The sequence below is a fragment of the Setaria viridis genome, chromosome 2 (genome assembly GCF_005286985.2).
Source record: "Setaria viridis chromosome 2, Setaria_viridis_v4.0, whole genome shotgun sequence".
Lineage (NCBI taxonomy): Eukaryota > Viridiplantae > Streptophyta > Magnoliopsida > Poales > Poaceae > Setaria > Setaria viridis.
This window is the reverse complement of record NC_048264.2, coordinates 8,370,198-8,384,841: the sequence shown is the minus strand read 5'-3', so window position 1 is coordinate 8,384,841 and position 14,644 is coordinate 8,370,198. Positions and strand designations below refer to the sequence as shown.

At 45.7% G+C, this 14,644-nt stretch overlaps 1 long non-coding RNA gene and 1 pseudogene across 3 annotated transcripts; both read left to right on the top strand.

Annotated features, from left to right (window-relative positions):
* Positions 1-1,501: 1,501 nt before the first annotated feature.
* LOC117846424 (DIMBOA UDP-glucosyltransferase BX8-like) lies at positions 1,502-3,575 on the top strand (annotated as a pseudogene).
* A 1,698-nt stretch (positions 3,576-5,273) lies between these two features.
* Positions 5,274-11,530, top strand: LOC117846226 (uncharacterized). Of its 3 annotated transcripts, XR_004638258.2 has the most exons (6): positions 5,277-5,988; positions 6,129-6,259; positions 6,632-6,776; positions 9,200-10,911; positions 11,080-11,178; positions 11,300-11,530. It is a non-coding gene; the product is annotated as an uncharacterized lncRNA (long non-coding RNA). The 3 variants fall into 3 exon arrangements; XR_004638256.2 differs by having other exon boundaries at positions 5,274-5,988; positions 9,200-11,178; XR_004638257.2 differs by having other exon boundaries at positions 5,281-5,988; positions 11,080-11,530.
* The last annotated feature ends 3,114 nt before the right edge of the window (positions 11,531-14,644 follow it).

Below are 14,644 nucleotides of genomic sequence, written 5' to 3'. Positions count from 1 at the left end.
TTCCTGCTTTTCGCTCATCGTGCTCCGCTTCTCTTCTCTCTGTTGGTTATTCCAGTGTCCCAGCCTCTGTCAAGCCTGCACAGTCATGTCCATTTGAGTTTCGATGCCTCCTAGGAAACAAAAGAGTACCCGGTCAGCTCGCCGTGTTGTGTCCGCTGCGTCGGGCCGTAGTGCTCTGTCTGCTCGTGCCGCTCCCGCGCCTGCAGTTGCTCGGGGTAGCTGGCGTCATCGCTGTGTGCAGAGTGGGGTCTCTCGCTCTCGCTGCTGCGTTCTTAAGCACAGGTCCGTGTTCTTTTACTGGTCCTCCTGGTTGAGGCTGCTGCATTGCGTGCTGTGCTGCTTTGCTTCGTCTTTGTATGTTTGCTGGGTTTGTCTGCTCTTTCGCTGCTCATTTTATTTCGATATTCCACCTATGCTTGTCCATACCCTCTTATTGCTTTCTGTGCTACTGCTGTAGCAGGTGTCATTCCGTCATGGGGCATTGTTCTTCGTTAGTTCCCTCTCTTTTACTAGCTAGGACGGCATTGCCTCTTTTCAGTAGGCTTATACTGCTGCTGCATGTATAGGAGACCATTACTGTCCGTTGGTGCCGCAGGCCGACTCAAATGATAATCGTGCTAGACGAATAAATCGGAATATGATCAAGGCGGCGGCGAGGAAAGGTCTGTGCCTTCCTCATGTCCTGCCTATTTCCGGTCCTGTGTGCTTACTGTTAACACTGCGACGTCCGTGCCTATTTGTAGATCGCATTTGCCGCGCTCCTTTTACAGAGCCTGTCTTCTCTTTTCGTAAGAGTATATTGGCATGTTAATTCCAAAGCAGGATATTGTAGATCGACTGGCTTGCCCTTGCCCACGGGATGCACATGGCTAGTTATTAGTTCGATCTTGATCCATTCTGCGCGCACGTAATGATATACTATTGGCCCGCATGCACTGTTCGTTGGTATGGATGGATTACTCAAAGACGATTGTTTGAATGCATCGATGATAAGGGCAGTACATCGTTACGCCTCAACAGTCTCATAGATCATCTCATGCAGTGTCACGTAGAATTTTTTGCTGATGTGGAGGAGAAACGGTAAAGAGAGAAAAAGAGATCGTTGTTTTGTGAAACAACCGTCTCAAAAGCATAATCTTGATTGGGTGGTTTTCTGCTCAACCAGGCTCTCGGGATGCGATCTATGGGTGATTAGTTGGCTGGGGCAATGGCGGAGCCAGGATCTCCCGATGCAAGACGCCCACCTCGACTTGGCTCCGCGCATGCGAAAAATAATCTCATTTTTGTGCTTCTCGGTAGCAGCTAATTGTTTAGTCCGTTTTTGTTCAAAATTTCAAATTTCAGTCAAAAGTTGGCCATATTTTTAAAGTTTCGACCAAGAATTGATCTACGGTCTTACTGGTCCCCTTTGATTTTTTTTTTGGCCCGTCCGGTAGCTTGAACACTGAGTGGGACAATAATTTTCTTCAGGAGAACCTGCAAGCTTTGATGAGCTCCACTTGCCTGTATAAACAAATACAAAAACGTCACCCATGCATGACATGATCGCAAAAAAGAAATAACGGTTCTTGATTGCTTACTGATGACAGCTTCGTTGGGAAGGCAGATCGATCAGCGGGAATACTTTGCTTTTAATAAATCGCGCGAGTTCCTGCTGTGCAGCTTCGTTGTCTGCCGTGACGATCCGAGACGGCAATGGCCGGCGTCCAAGAAGCGCGCGCCGGCGGCCTTAACGACTGCCAGGGAACGCACCGGCGCCGCCGTGTCCTGGTGTTCCCGCTGCCGTTCCAGGGCCACATCAACCCGATGCTGCAGCTCGCCGACGCGCTCCACGCGCGGGGCCTCGCCGTCACCGTGCTCCACACGCACTTCAACGCCCCGGACCCCGCGCGCCGCCCGGAGTTCCGGTTCGTGCCCGTGCCCGACGGCGTCCCCGCCGACGTCGCCGCGTCCGGGGACGTCATCGGCATCCTCGACGCCATGAACGCCGCCATGGAGGCGGAGGACTCGGCGGCCCTCCGTGACGTCCTCGCGTCCGTGCTCGCGGATGACGAACAGGCCCCTGTTGCGTGCATGGTCTTCGACGCCAACCTCATCGCCGTGCCCAGGGCCGCCGCGGCGGTCGGCGTCAAGACGCTAGTGCTGCGCACCACGACCGCCGCCTGCTTCGGAGTCTCCATGGCCTACCCAATGCTTCACCAGAAGGGTTACCTGCCTCCACAAGGTCAGTTTACTAGAGCATTGGCGCAAGTGTATTAGTTGTCTTTTTTATTTAATCCTTAATTACCTTGGGAAGTACGTTTCAGCTTTACTATGTTTTAGCCGCAAGTTCTTTTACTACAGTAATTTTTTGGTCAATCACTAGGATCAGCCAAATGAAAATTTAAACGTGCATCAGCCCAACAAATGCAAATGTGCATCAAACCAAAAACAGGAGACAAATGGCATAGCCTTTAAGTCAATTTTATACAGACCAGTTTTTAGGAGAATTTCAAATTTGAGAAACAACTTTTTGGAGACGTTTTTTCCCCTTAACTTATTATTAGCATAGCATGAAACATGTACTGTGGTCATATGTTTTAACTTTATATATGCTCTGTTTTAGAGTAAAAAATGCACATGCCGGTGAAAGAGCTACCGCCACTGAGGGTAAGGGACCTCTTCTATTCAAGCTGGAGCGACCAAGAAAAAAATGCGCAACCTGCTTGTTCGGGCCATTGAAGCAGTGAACGATTCGTCTGGTCTAGTGATCAACACACTTGATGCTCTGGAGCCAGCCGAGCTGGAGAGGATCCGCGAAGAGCTCCACATCCCTATGGTACTCGCTCCCGGGCCTCTTCACAAGCTCTCCTCTAAGAGCACAGGAAGTAGCTTACTGGATGAAGACTACGATTCCATCAAGTGGCTGGACATGCAGGCCCCGGAATCCGTGTTGTATGTTAGCTTTGGGAGCTTGGCTTCCTTGGACGCCAATGAGTTCTTGGAGGTGGCTTGGGGTTTGGAGACCAGTGGCCATCCTTTTCTATGGGTGGTTCGCCCGGACTCGGTACGGGGTTTGGATCGTCCAGGTTTCCCAAATGGTTTTGAGGCTGCAATTGAGGGTAGAGGCAAGGTGATTCGATGGGCCCCGCAACAGGAGGTGCTGGCCCACCGTGCAGTGGGCGGGTTTTGGACACACAATGGTTGGAACTCGACATTAGAGAGCATTAGCGAGGGGATTCCAATGATATGCAGGCCTCAGTTCGCAGATCAGATGATGAACACAAGGTACGTGGAGAAAACATGGGGTGTAGGGTTCGAGCTAGAAGGTGAGCTGGAAAGAGGCAAGATAGAGAAGGCCATTAGGAAGCTCATGAAGGAAAGGGAGGGAGCCGAGATGAGGGAAAGAGCTAAGGAGCTAAAGAAGAACGTAGCAGACTGCTTGAGAACTGGTGGGTCCTCTCAGATTGCCATTGATAAGTTGGTGCATCATATACTTTGTTTGTGACTATTTTTCTGCGGACGAAAATTCTATGTAAATTTTATGTTGTGTGAAACTCTTAGCTAGGCAGATTTGTAGGGAATACCAAATTTTTGTTATTAGCCGTATTATTGTGTTTATTCCACAAAACAATATATGGAACTTATTTTCCTTTATGTTTTCTCATCAAAATTTCTGCTTGAACAAAGTGTGTTACCACTTGAAGTAGAACTATATTATGTGGGTTAGTAGTTACTCAATCCAGTAGGTTAATTGTTGTGGACCTTTCAGTAGGTTATTTGGGTTATAACAAATTAGTTATAAGCAGTTTCGGACATCGACAAGTGTGTCCACTGCTTAAATTTTATTCTAGTTAAACTAATTTAATTTAAGGAAATTAGTATAAAAAGTTGACTATATTTTTGGATGGAGTATATGCAGTACATTTAACACTACATATGAAGGTTTCTAATATCAAAACATGTGCTGCTATGGATAAAACAAATATTAATGGATCCTAGAGCCCAATCTGCCACGGGTTTACTAAGAACAATATGATCCCTAGAGCACAATCTGCAGAACAAAACATGTATGCTGTTAGGGTAATGGTGATCGGCCAGAAACAAAGTAAACTGGGGGGAAGAGAGCATGGATATTAATTGGAGGTATATATACACCGACCTGCAGTCCTATTGTCGGATTTTGATCAGTTAAAGAAGAAAGAGCCAGCTCGAATTGAAACTTGTCAGGTAAAATGGAAGTGTCCTCCGACTGATATACTAAAGATGAATATCAATTGGATCTTTCATACTGAAACAAACAAAACAGGAGCATGGGCGTTTGTAATCCATGATAACGTGGGAGAAATTCAAGCTCCAGGAACATGAAAGATTATCAAGTTTGCTATATGATAATCCATTTATAACAAGATACAATTGCCAATGATGTCTACCAAGGTCCTCTGTTGCTAACAAGTCGACATGACCAAGTTGCTAGTTACCAGGGCCATCCTGATATAAACGGAAGCCCTGCACGAAACTCTAAAATGGGAGATACAGTAGGCTAGTAAAATAGAATCTCCAACGTCCGCAATAGAAGTATTCAAATTATCACCAATATTTGCACGTTTGTGTTGTCAATAAGATTTTGCTGAACCTCAAAATTATTTTTGGTGTCTATCTAACCATTTATAGGATCATTCAGTTATAGAACCATGATCAAGTGTCTAATTATCGGATAACACTTGTGATTCTTCTATAATAAACCTATTCATAGGCCGTAGCCCTTTTCCTGACATTGAATTAAATACTTACTATGATCGTGCCCATGCGTTACTATAGGCAACAAAATATTTATATTGTAATATACGGAGCATTCAACAAAACAATAATAATGTGAAAACAGAGGAAATGAAAATTAGAATTGTATAGGAATGGGATGAGAAAACAGAGGAAATGAAAATCAGAATTGTGTAGGAATGGACATTTAGAATATAGAAGAATATAGAAAATTTTAAAGTATACACTAATCTAATTTATTTAGACTATAAGGGTGCATCATCTTTCCATACAGTGATCGACGAATCAGAAAAATCATGTAATGATAAAAATAAGTTTGTGATCAGTGTAATTATGGTCTAATCCGTATATTTTGTCTCTATACGCTCTTACATGTGGGAACATTAATACATGTAGGTTTGATCCATCCGCTGCATACTAATGTAAAGTCTCAGTTCGGGTTTCATTAACCATTAGCTACTGTGGGACAAACCATAAATCCAAATTGATCTCTTGCATGCTCAAATTTTCTATCCTCTTCATTCGTCGTTCTCATCCGTTCACTCTTCTTCTTTGTCGTATACTCATCCAAATCCAAAGCCAAAGCTGAAGCTCCTCGACGTGTGGCCGGGCAGTGGACACATGTAACTCTCACCTGTAGCTCTCCTCCCTAGCCCCTCGGGTCCATCAGCCACCTCTCTCTCTCTCTTGTCGCCATGAGAGCCAAGCTCCCAAGACGACGGCTCGATCCATCATCTCTGTACTCTAGTGAACTCAAGCCCTCTATCCCTGTCTCCTTTTCCTCCGGGCTCCAGCTCCCTCTACTCCTGCACATCCCATGGCACGGCATCCTGCGGGAGCACCTCTTCCGTCCCTAGGGCCGCTCCGCTCCTAAGCCACTTGCGCCGCGGATGCTCCCCTAGCTGCGCCGCTAGCTCCTCCCACATGCTGTCGACATCAGCACCGCCCTCGAGGTCCCCTCCAAGCTCCGGCACCGTCCTGAGCTCCCCTCCGGCGCCACCCTCGACTCCTCGAGTTCTCCTCCGGTCAAGCACTTCTCCTACGCGGTTCCTCCATAGCGGTTTCGAAACAAGCGGGTCTCCGTCTTCGTTTCCTTTCAGCACGACCTCAGATCCAGCGTGACTATGCTTTTGTTCGTTCTTCTGGTCTTGATTCGAGTTTCAATTGAGAGGGGAAGGTGTCCCTTTGATCTTGGGAGATTAGGAGAACCTGCGTTCTACATATACAAAGGTGAGGGAGAAAGATTGCTTCTTGTTTTTTTTGGAGTTTTGTTGATTGGTTCTAGATTTTTGTTGGGAGATTGTTGGGATTTTTTTTGGAGAAAGATGTGCTCTTCCGTTCTGACGGTAGACTGTTGTTTGTTGGATCAGATGGCGTGTGCCTTGTCTCGGGCTAGTAGAAGCGAATGGCCGTGTCCGCCATCATCACAATGCAATCTTAAGCCGGCGTGAGTCCTGCCCATCAGCCAAGTCGGTGTGGGTCCACATCCGACACCTTTAGTGTAAGTACGTAGAGGAGTAACATAATTCATGCTGTGAGGATGATCCATGGCGCATCAGCTCCTGTCTTCATAACATGGTTCTCATCTCCCTCCAACTGCAAGATGCATCTGAACTGCAATACATTCATATAGTTAATGGTAGGACCACTGTGCAAGCATACATAATGATACATACAGAAACAATATCTCTAAAACTCTGAATTTGTTAAACACTGATAGTCTGAATTGTGACAACAAGGCCTCTGAAACTCTCAATTTTTTAGCATTAACAGTCTGACTTGTGCCAACAGGGCAGCTATGAATTTTGTTAGCATAGCCATTCTGAATTGTGGTGATGAAGAGCAAATTCTAAATTGTGGTAATCTCTTTCAGCACATGGAAATTCATTTTGAATCTGATGCTGGAGTGGGCATCTTTAGTATTGATGGTGGCAACTGGCATTGCACTCCATTTCAGGCCTACTCTTTGATTAGTTGAAGCCATCTGAAGATGTTGCCACCTGCTTCATGGTGAAAATGTGAGTGATTAATGCAGCATTACTACAATGAGCTACAATACAACTTTCCAACCAATCAGTCCTTCAAGTACTTAGTGGCAGCATGATAAAATAGTAAATTATACTATGTTCTATTGGTAACACTTGAGCAGTTGAGCTACAATACAACCAAACAAAGTCTACAACCCCATTTACCTTTTCACTTTTCACTGACGAAAGAGTAATGGATGTAGCTGTGTGTATATGAACTTCTGAATATCTTAATTAAGATTGCAGCTATCTAATCTCTGTTCCTTGTAGTTGTTTGTTAAAATGGTCAAGGAGATTTATAGTACGAGGGGCTCCAAACTGATTTTCATGGATGATGAGCCTTCCTATTTGTACATGTAAATTGTGTGCCTCTTTGCATATTTAAAATTTTACATTTTTTTAGAGAACTTTGATATTTGTAGCTGATTGTACGGGCCCTTTTCGTACTTCTGCACCCCCTCCTTAGTGTCATCTACTTCGTTTATTATATGCACGAGTGAGGCCATGAAAAATTGTTGCTTTCGCTACCTATAAATATGATTCATTCCAGTGTGTGAAAATACAGTTATTAAGTACCGGGTTCATTTCCTGCACGGTGGAATTTTATTGATCCATCCATCACTACTGGAAAACTGAGCATTTGTCCCGAAGCTCAGTACCGGTTGCATTTTGATCCGGTACTAATGTGAGCACTAGTATCGAGCCTAACAGATAGTCCCCGAGGAGCTCCCCGTGACCCCTTTAGTACCGGTTGGGGGCACCACCCGGTACTAAAGGGTACACATTACCGGGTGGAGGCTCCACTCGGTACTAATGTGCCTGAGGTTCTTTAGTACCGAGTGGGCTAAAGCCATCCGCGTGCAGCTTATCCTCTCAGCGCTCTCTCCTTCCTCACCTTATCCTCTCCCACACGCCTAGGCAGCTGGCCTTATCCTCTCCCTCCCTCCGCCTTCCTCACCCTCCCTCAGCTCCCTCCCTCTAGGAGCCCCTCCTTCCCCCTCCACCGGTCCCCTCCCTCCCTTCCCGGCCTCCCCTCTCCCCCCTCCGCTCGCCCCTCACCACGTACCTGAGGCGAGGAGCGGCGGCGGGGCAAGACACGGCAGTGGCGGCCATCAGGGCGAGGCGTGGTGGCGGCCATTGGGGCACGACGGCGACGGCAGGCGGCGGGAGCGGCAGCGGGACGGAGGGCTGAGGAGGAGGGCGACAGGGAGGGACGGAGGGCGGCGGGGCAGAGGCGGAGGCGGGACGGGTGGAGGGGTGGAGGCGGGGCAGGCAGCGGGGCAGGAGGGCCCAGGGCGGCAGGGCGGAGGGCGGGTACGACGGGGGCAGAGGGACGGAAGCGGAGGGAAGAAGGGGAGGGCGGCGGGGGCTGCCCGTCGGCAGCAGGGCGGCGGGGGGCGTAACCAGCGGGGGATTTTTTTTTAATTTTTAATACCCCTTTAGTATCGGTAAATTACCGGTACTAACGGGCCCCTTTAGTACCGAACTACTAGTACGGGTTGCGAACTCGGTACTAAGAGGGTTCCCAACCGGTACTAATGGCACATTCCCCAGTAGTGCATGGTTCTGGCTCTAACATGTGGTGAATGCATGGCTAACCAAATCTCAGTAGGTGAACGTTTGTTATCCCATTAATCTCATTGACATGTGTTTAGGCACACTAATTATTAATTTTGCCTACAGTTTCATCCAGAAACTATACCCCTGCATCAACCACAAATAGCTCACATTCAGAAACACATTACTTATTAAGTGTATATCATCTGAGTGTTCTTCTTGAGTTCTTCTGCAAAGAATGAAAAAAAATCCTATTTCAACTTTAGCATTGGCTACAGCAAGGTAGTAACTTGAACATTATTAATTTTTTGATGGGATGATAGTTGTTACTTGATGTATGCTGAGTTTTCCTTCAGACAACAATGCTACTTGTTTCTCTAATCTAAAATATATATGTTGAGTTTGTCTAAACTTAGAATTTAATTTAGTTGTAAAGTTAATAATTTCCTTTTCATGTAGTTGAGTTTTACTTGAAAAACAAGGTTGTTTGTCCCCCTAAAATAGGAGGATGAAGATACACATGAATGAGGTTACAAATAATGAACTAAGTAGTCGATCATTTTTTTCTATTTAAAGGTTAGGGTGCTCTCTATAATATTTGTTTGGGATTTTCTTAGATCCCTTCTGTGGTCCATGGATTCATTTGACCTTCAAGCCTAAAATTATTGCCAGTTAACCAATTTGCTTGCACATCTCATATAGTTTTTGCTAACTGTTGACGCTCGTTATTTACACACTTTTACTTCTGTTTATCTTCAATATTGACATACAAATGATATCATAACTATTGATCATACTCAATAATTGGGCCGTTTTTGCATATGCATTGTATTTTGAAGGACATTCTGTTTTCGCAGGAAATTGGACTTAATTGGAGCATTATTGGATGAGGCTCAGGACAAGCGACGTTCCAGAGAAAGACGAAGGCCAGAGGCCCCCAAAAGGGCCTAGGCCGATCAGCCTATGGAGCCCAGGCCGATCCGCCTAGGGTCCCCTAGGCCTCGTTCATGCTCATCTTCGGCGAGAACTCCTCCAAGAATACTTAGGGGCTAAGTTTCACAAGATATGGCAAGTTTACTTCAAGATCAAGGATGGAAGCAAGCAGAGCTTTGGAAAGTTATCAAGATCCAACCTTATCCCGAGGCTATCGTCAAGCTAGGCCTACATGCATACAAAAATAAGGTTTCAGAACATCGAAGAAGACTTGGCGATGAAGTTGTGCGCGAGGGGGTAAAAGGAAGGGCCAGACCAATCAGCCTGGACCCCCAGGCCGATCGGCGTGACCCTTTCCTTCGCCCGTTTGCCTTCCAATTTAAATCACGGCCTCTCCAGACTATAAATACCTCGATATTTCATCGAGCACGCAGAATGGAGATCAGATTCAAAGTAGAAGAAGCCGAGGAACTTGAGGTACAACCATCGATGGAGAGTTGAGGGCTATGCAGTTGTCCGGAGGATAGCTTAGGCTAGGCTCTGCCGGCGTGATCACCTTGTGAGGAAGATCCACGCTAGAGTTCTGGAGCTAGGATTCACAAGTCGTGGGTATGGCCTCGGTGGAGATCTTGTGATGAACAATAATTCATGGTGAAGTAATAGATGAGTTCCGATTCTTTAGCGATCCATATGCCTCCTTCTATGATTTCTACTGTTATGAGTTTGCTTGTTCCAATCTATAAAGCTTGTAGATTGCATAGGGTGTTCTTATAGTTATAGTGACTAGATTTGCATGTCTGATCTATCATAACAGGTAGACGTGTGTTTTATGTTCATGCCCTTAGACTTCCTGCGCTGATAGGTAGGATCGTGATGGGGTCTAATACTGTATAAGGCGAGGGTTTTCGGGAGTCTAACCGGAGGTGGTGGTTTAAAGATGCTTTGAATGAGAACCATGTGTTTGCTTGCCATCTAGCTAGAACTACAACATATGCATAGTCTAGGCTTTGCTCTAGATGAGTTACCTCTTGTTCATATCTGCTCATGCTTCTTATCTGGTATCCATGTTTATTCATGCCTATTCACAATCACTTTGCAACTCTAATCATGTTTCCTGATGCTTAGTTAGCTTAGATCTTGCGATCTTATTTCCACGGATTGATAAACCTTGGGGAATACTCTAAGGGAAAAGCTACAGCTGATCCGTGCGCTTGCAGTTCAAACTGGCGTGCTAATTGCCATCAAGACCGGCCTGGTGAATTATACATGGAATTAGTCCTGCTCTAGCTTGGCAGGTCTTACATTACTGATAGGATTTCTTTATTTAAAATGTGATTGGATCAAGTTAACCACCCACATAGCATATACTCTGTTAGTGTGCAGGTTATCTCAAAAGGTTTATTTTCTTGCCTGAGCAATGCATTCATATATTGATCTTTTATAGTTCCCTCAACAACAATCTCTATTTCTTGGCCACTTTTCTGCTAACATATGTTCTCAAAGCAGGTTTTGGATAGACCTAAAATAAAGCTGTCTTGCCAGATTGCTGCTTTATTGCAAGTTACATGATCCATCTTTTCCCCTTGGCACTGAGGTTGATGGCACCTTATAGTATATAGTCCTTCTTGGCACTGAGGTTGATGGCACCTTATAGTATATAGTCCTTCTAATGTGTTATGCTCCAATCCTGTATTCTTTTTTTTCGAGGAATCCTCCAATCCTGTATTCTATTGACATTCAGCTATGATAACTCTTTTTCTGATTATATATCGATTGTTGATCTTCTTCTGTTTACTAATTGCAGAGCTATTAAGATGTTGTACCAGATATCAGAGCCGACCATAGGTGTAGGCCAACTGAAAGCTTGAAATGAGAAGCTAGTGATTTTGTGGAGGATAAAAAGGTGTGCTGTAACTCCTTTCGTACTTTGGTAGTGTAGTAATTTTTGTTTAAATTAGTTTCCTACATGATATCTCCATGCACAAATGTGAATGACATGATCGATCTTCCCATTCAATGAGTAGGTTTACCTGAACTCTGAACAAGAGTATTGTCTCCATGCATTACTATTCCAAAGTGTAGAGCTATGAAGAAATTCAGTTGACAGTTCTGCTGCAGCCACCATGGAGTGATCAACTGAGCATAGCCTCATCCATGCTATTGTTTTCATATAGCCCATTTCGTTAGAGATGATGATCTTGATTTGATGTTTACGTGAAGTGATCATATTCATATAACTGATCTGAGCATTTTTATCCCCCTTTTCTTGCGAATGAAATGTAGTGATCATTATTGATAATTACAACAGACATGTTTGTCCATTCAAGGCATGACCATGTTTTTTCTTCTGCAGAAAAGGAAAAACCTGTGCCTATATAGCCTAAATGTTTTTTCAAGGCGTGATTCTCCTTGTGTGCCTGCCGATCTTAGTATTGCGCTAGTGCTTTAGCCAGATAGGCAGATACAATGTAGGAGCGTAATGGTATATGTTGGTACTGAAAGCATATAATTGCCTGATTGCCTGCTGCCTGACTGCGTGCTGGTTGTCGGCTGGTGCTGCCTACTGCTTATTGCCGATTGCTGCATGGGACGTGCACTGCTGTTGGCCGCTGCATGGTACTTGTTGGGGGAAAATATTAACAACCTCCTTATGCCTCTTAAACAACAATCATAAAGGTTTGGGTCCACCTGCGACAATAGTGATTCCCGCCGACCTGGCATGGGCAAGGAACATTCCACTCCACCTCGCCCGACCCAAGGTCCCGGGGTCGGACACGCCCGACCCCTCGCTGGCAAAACTTCACCTCGCCCGACCTACAGTCCTAGGGTCAGATGCGCCCAACCCCTCGTCGCAAGGCTCCGCCTCGCCCGACCCCAGGCGTAGGGGGTCGGACTCATCCGGGCCCACAAGACAAGGATCCGCCTCGGGCGCAAACCAGCAGATGAGGGCGCGGATCTCGTGGGTCCCCACCAATCTCGCCATAAATGCGCCGCGGCTGTGGCGCGCAGAAAGGCGCCCGCGCTCCTCGACGTGACCCGCCACAAGTACCCGGGCGGAACACTGTAGCCACGACCACACAGGTTACAGCGGCCGCGGCCTTCCCTGTTCGCCGTAGGGCACTCATTACGTCTGTCCCCTAGCACAGGAGGGAGCGCCGCCCGCTTTCACGCTCAGTCCGGCGACAGAGACACGACGTTCGTGCTCCCCGGACAGTACGCGGGACTACAGGGGTCAGCCGTCCCCCACGACATGCATGGTTGTGGCGGCCGGACATCATCATCATGCCTGGCAACGATGGTCGACTGGAGGATCGACGACAGGATCCGACAGCAGCCGCCCCCCTTCGGCGACCACGCTGACGGGAGACAAAGGCCGGAGAGGAAGGCGGCGACCCGGGGACTCGGTCCTTTTCCCTGTATTCGACTTTACTTAGCTTATCTCTTTTACTTCTCCAGACGCCTAGCTCACCTGTAACTCCTGTGCTCTCCTTGCGCTATAAAAGGAGGACCAGGGGCTCCGAGACCGGGGAGGACTCTCAAGTCAACAGAACCCACACCCTCTCCTCGCGAGCATCAGTGCACACCCAAGAGACTTGGGACCAGCTCCCTCTCTCGCCTGTTTGTAACCCCTACTACAGACCTTGCGTGAGTAACACGAGCAGCTCCTCATACTGGATGTAGGGCTATTCCTGCCCGAACCAGTCTAACCCTATGTCCTCTCACGCAACCATCCGAGCCTTACGCGCATAAAAGAAATTTACTTGCCATAGTCTTGATCCGCTAATCTCGACAATGACAGTACTGTTATTGGAGTACTTGCCTACTGCTTGCTGCTTCCTGGGTGGGTATTTTGGGACTGGATAGACGTCTACACCTTGCCGTGTAGAAGCAGTAGTAGTACTCGCGTCGCTGGCTGGAAGGAGGCGGCAGCCCGCTGGGTGGTGGCTGCGTTGGCTGGGACTTGGCGGCGGCGGTAGGGAGATCGTGGGCTCAGGGTACGGCACACCGATATGTTTCCGGTGAAAAAAAATAAAAAAAGTCAGAAAAAGTGATGTGGGCCTCAATTTGATTTTTTAGATGTCATTTATTAGAAACTCTTGGAGATGACTATCTTTTTCCCTCCCAATTAATATTTGGGAGTTGCCAAACTATAACTTTTTAGGAGAAAAAAGTAGGAAACTCTTCGAGATGCTCTTACTATGCACACACGGGTGGATATAAATCTAGTTAGCTTTTTTATATCACGGTTCCTTTTAGTTTGTTTTACAGTTTTAAAATGTGATAAATTTTTTTTTCTGAAGTGTCCGTTTTAAATTTCGTTTACACCGTTACATCCTTTACGGTGAGTTCTACAAAACTAGATCCATGATTAATATATTTTATATAATTTTTATATGCCCGGAAACTTATGTATGGTAGGTAGCTAGTTCTGTATTGATTGTCGAGCAACTTATGAATAAATTATATGCATAACTTGCTACAAAACTATTTTATGTGTTGTTATGTATCTTAAGTACCTAAGTAAGTTGTCACATTTTCTTTCAGATAAAGTGATACATATCCCTATATAAGTTGTTCCATTACCTCTACATAAGTTGTAATTACAGAGAAGTTATCACATGTTATATACATAAGCTGAAACTAACTAGTTGATACAAGTTCTTATACATAAGTAAATACGCTACTCGCACGGCATAAGTTACTATATGTTCCTGCTTAAAATTCTACTGGACAAAGAAGACAACTTTCTACTTCTAAAAATATTACATAAAGTACTAGATCATTTGAATACAAGTTACTACTATATGTACAAAATATCTACATAAGTTACTAATATCACTATACATAAGTTTAGTAAATATAAAATCACTTCAAACCTATGGAAAGTGGGTCTTGTTTCGTAGGTAAAATTATAAGGATTATAGTAGTGCAATCCGATTTAAAAATTTATGATTATTGAAAAAGTTATCGTAGATCAAGAAAATAGAACAAAATATATACTAAACTTGCTACGAACGTGACAAAGAAAATGGAACAAAGAAAGAGTTATTGCCTATCTTATTCCTTCCGAATGAATTGCTAAATTTGCTCTTCTCTCGGCGTTCCATTTGCATGCACGCTTGTTGGACAGGGGTATTCTGCTCGCATTTGCTCCGTGCAGGGTCGCGCAATCGCTTTAGGCGCGACTAACGCGGTCCTTTGCGAAAGTAAGAGCGGATCTGTGTGATATATTCGTCGTTTCATATCACTTCATTTACTTGAAGCTCGTATACAAGAACCACAGGTCCTGGTGCTACTTCAACCACAGACCCAGCCCGCCACAAGAACCGTCGATGGGCTCCGCGGGGGACATGGCCAGCGGCGGCGCG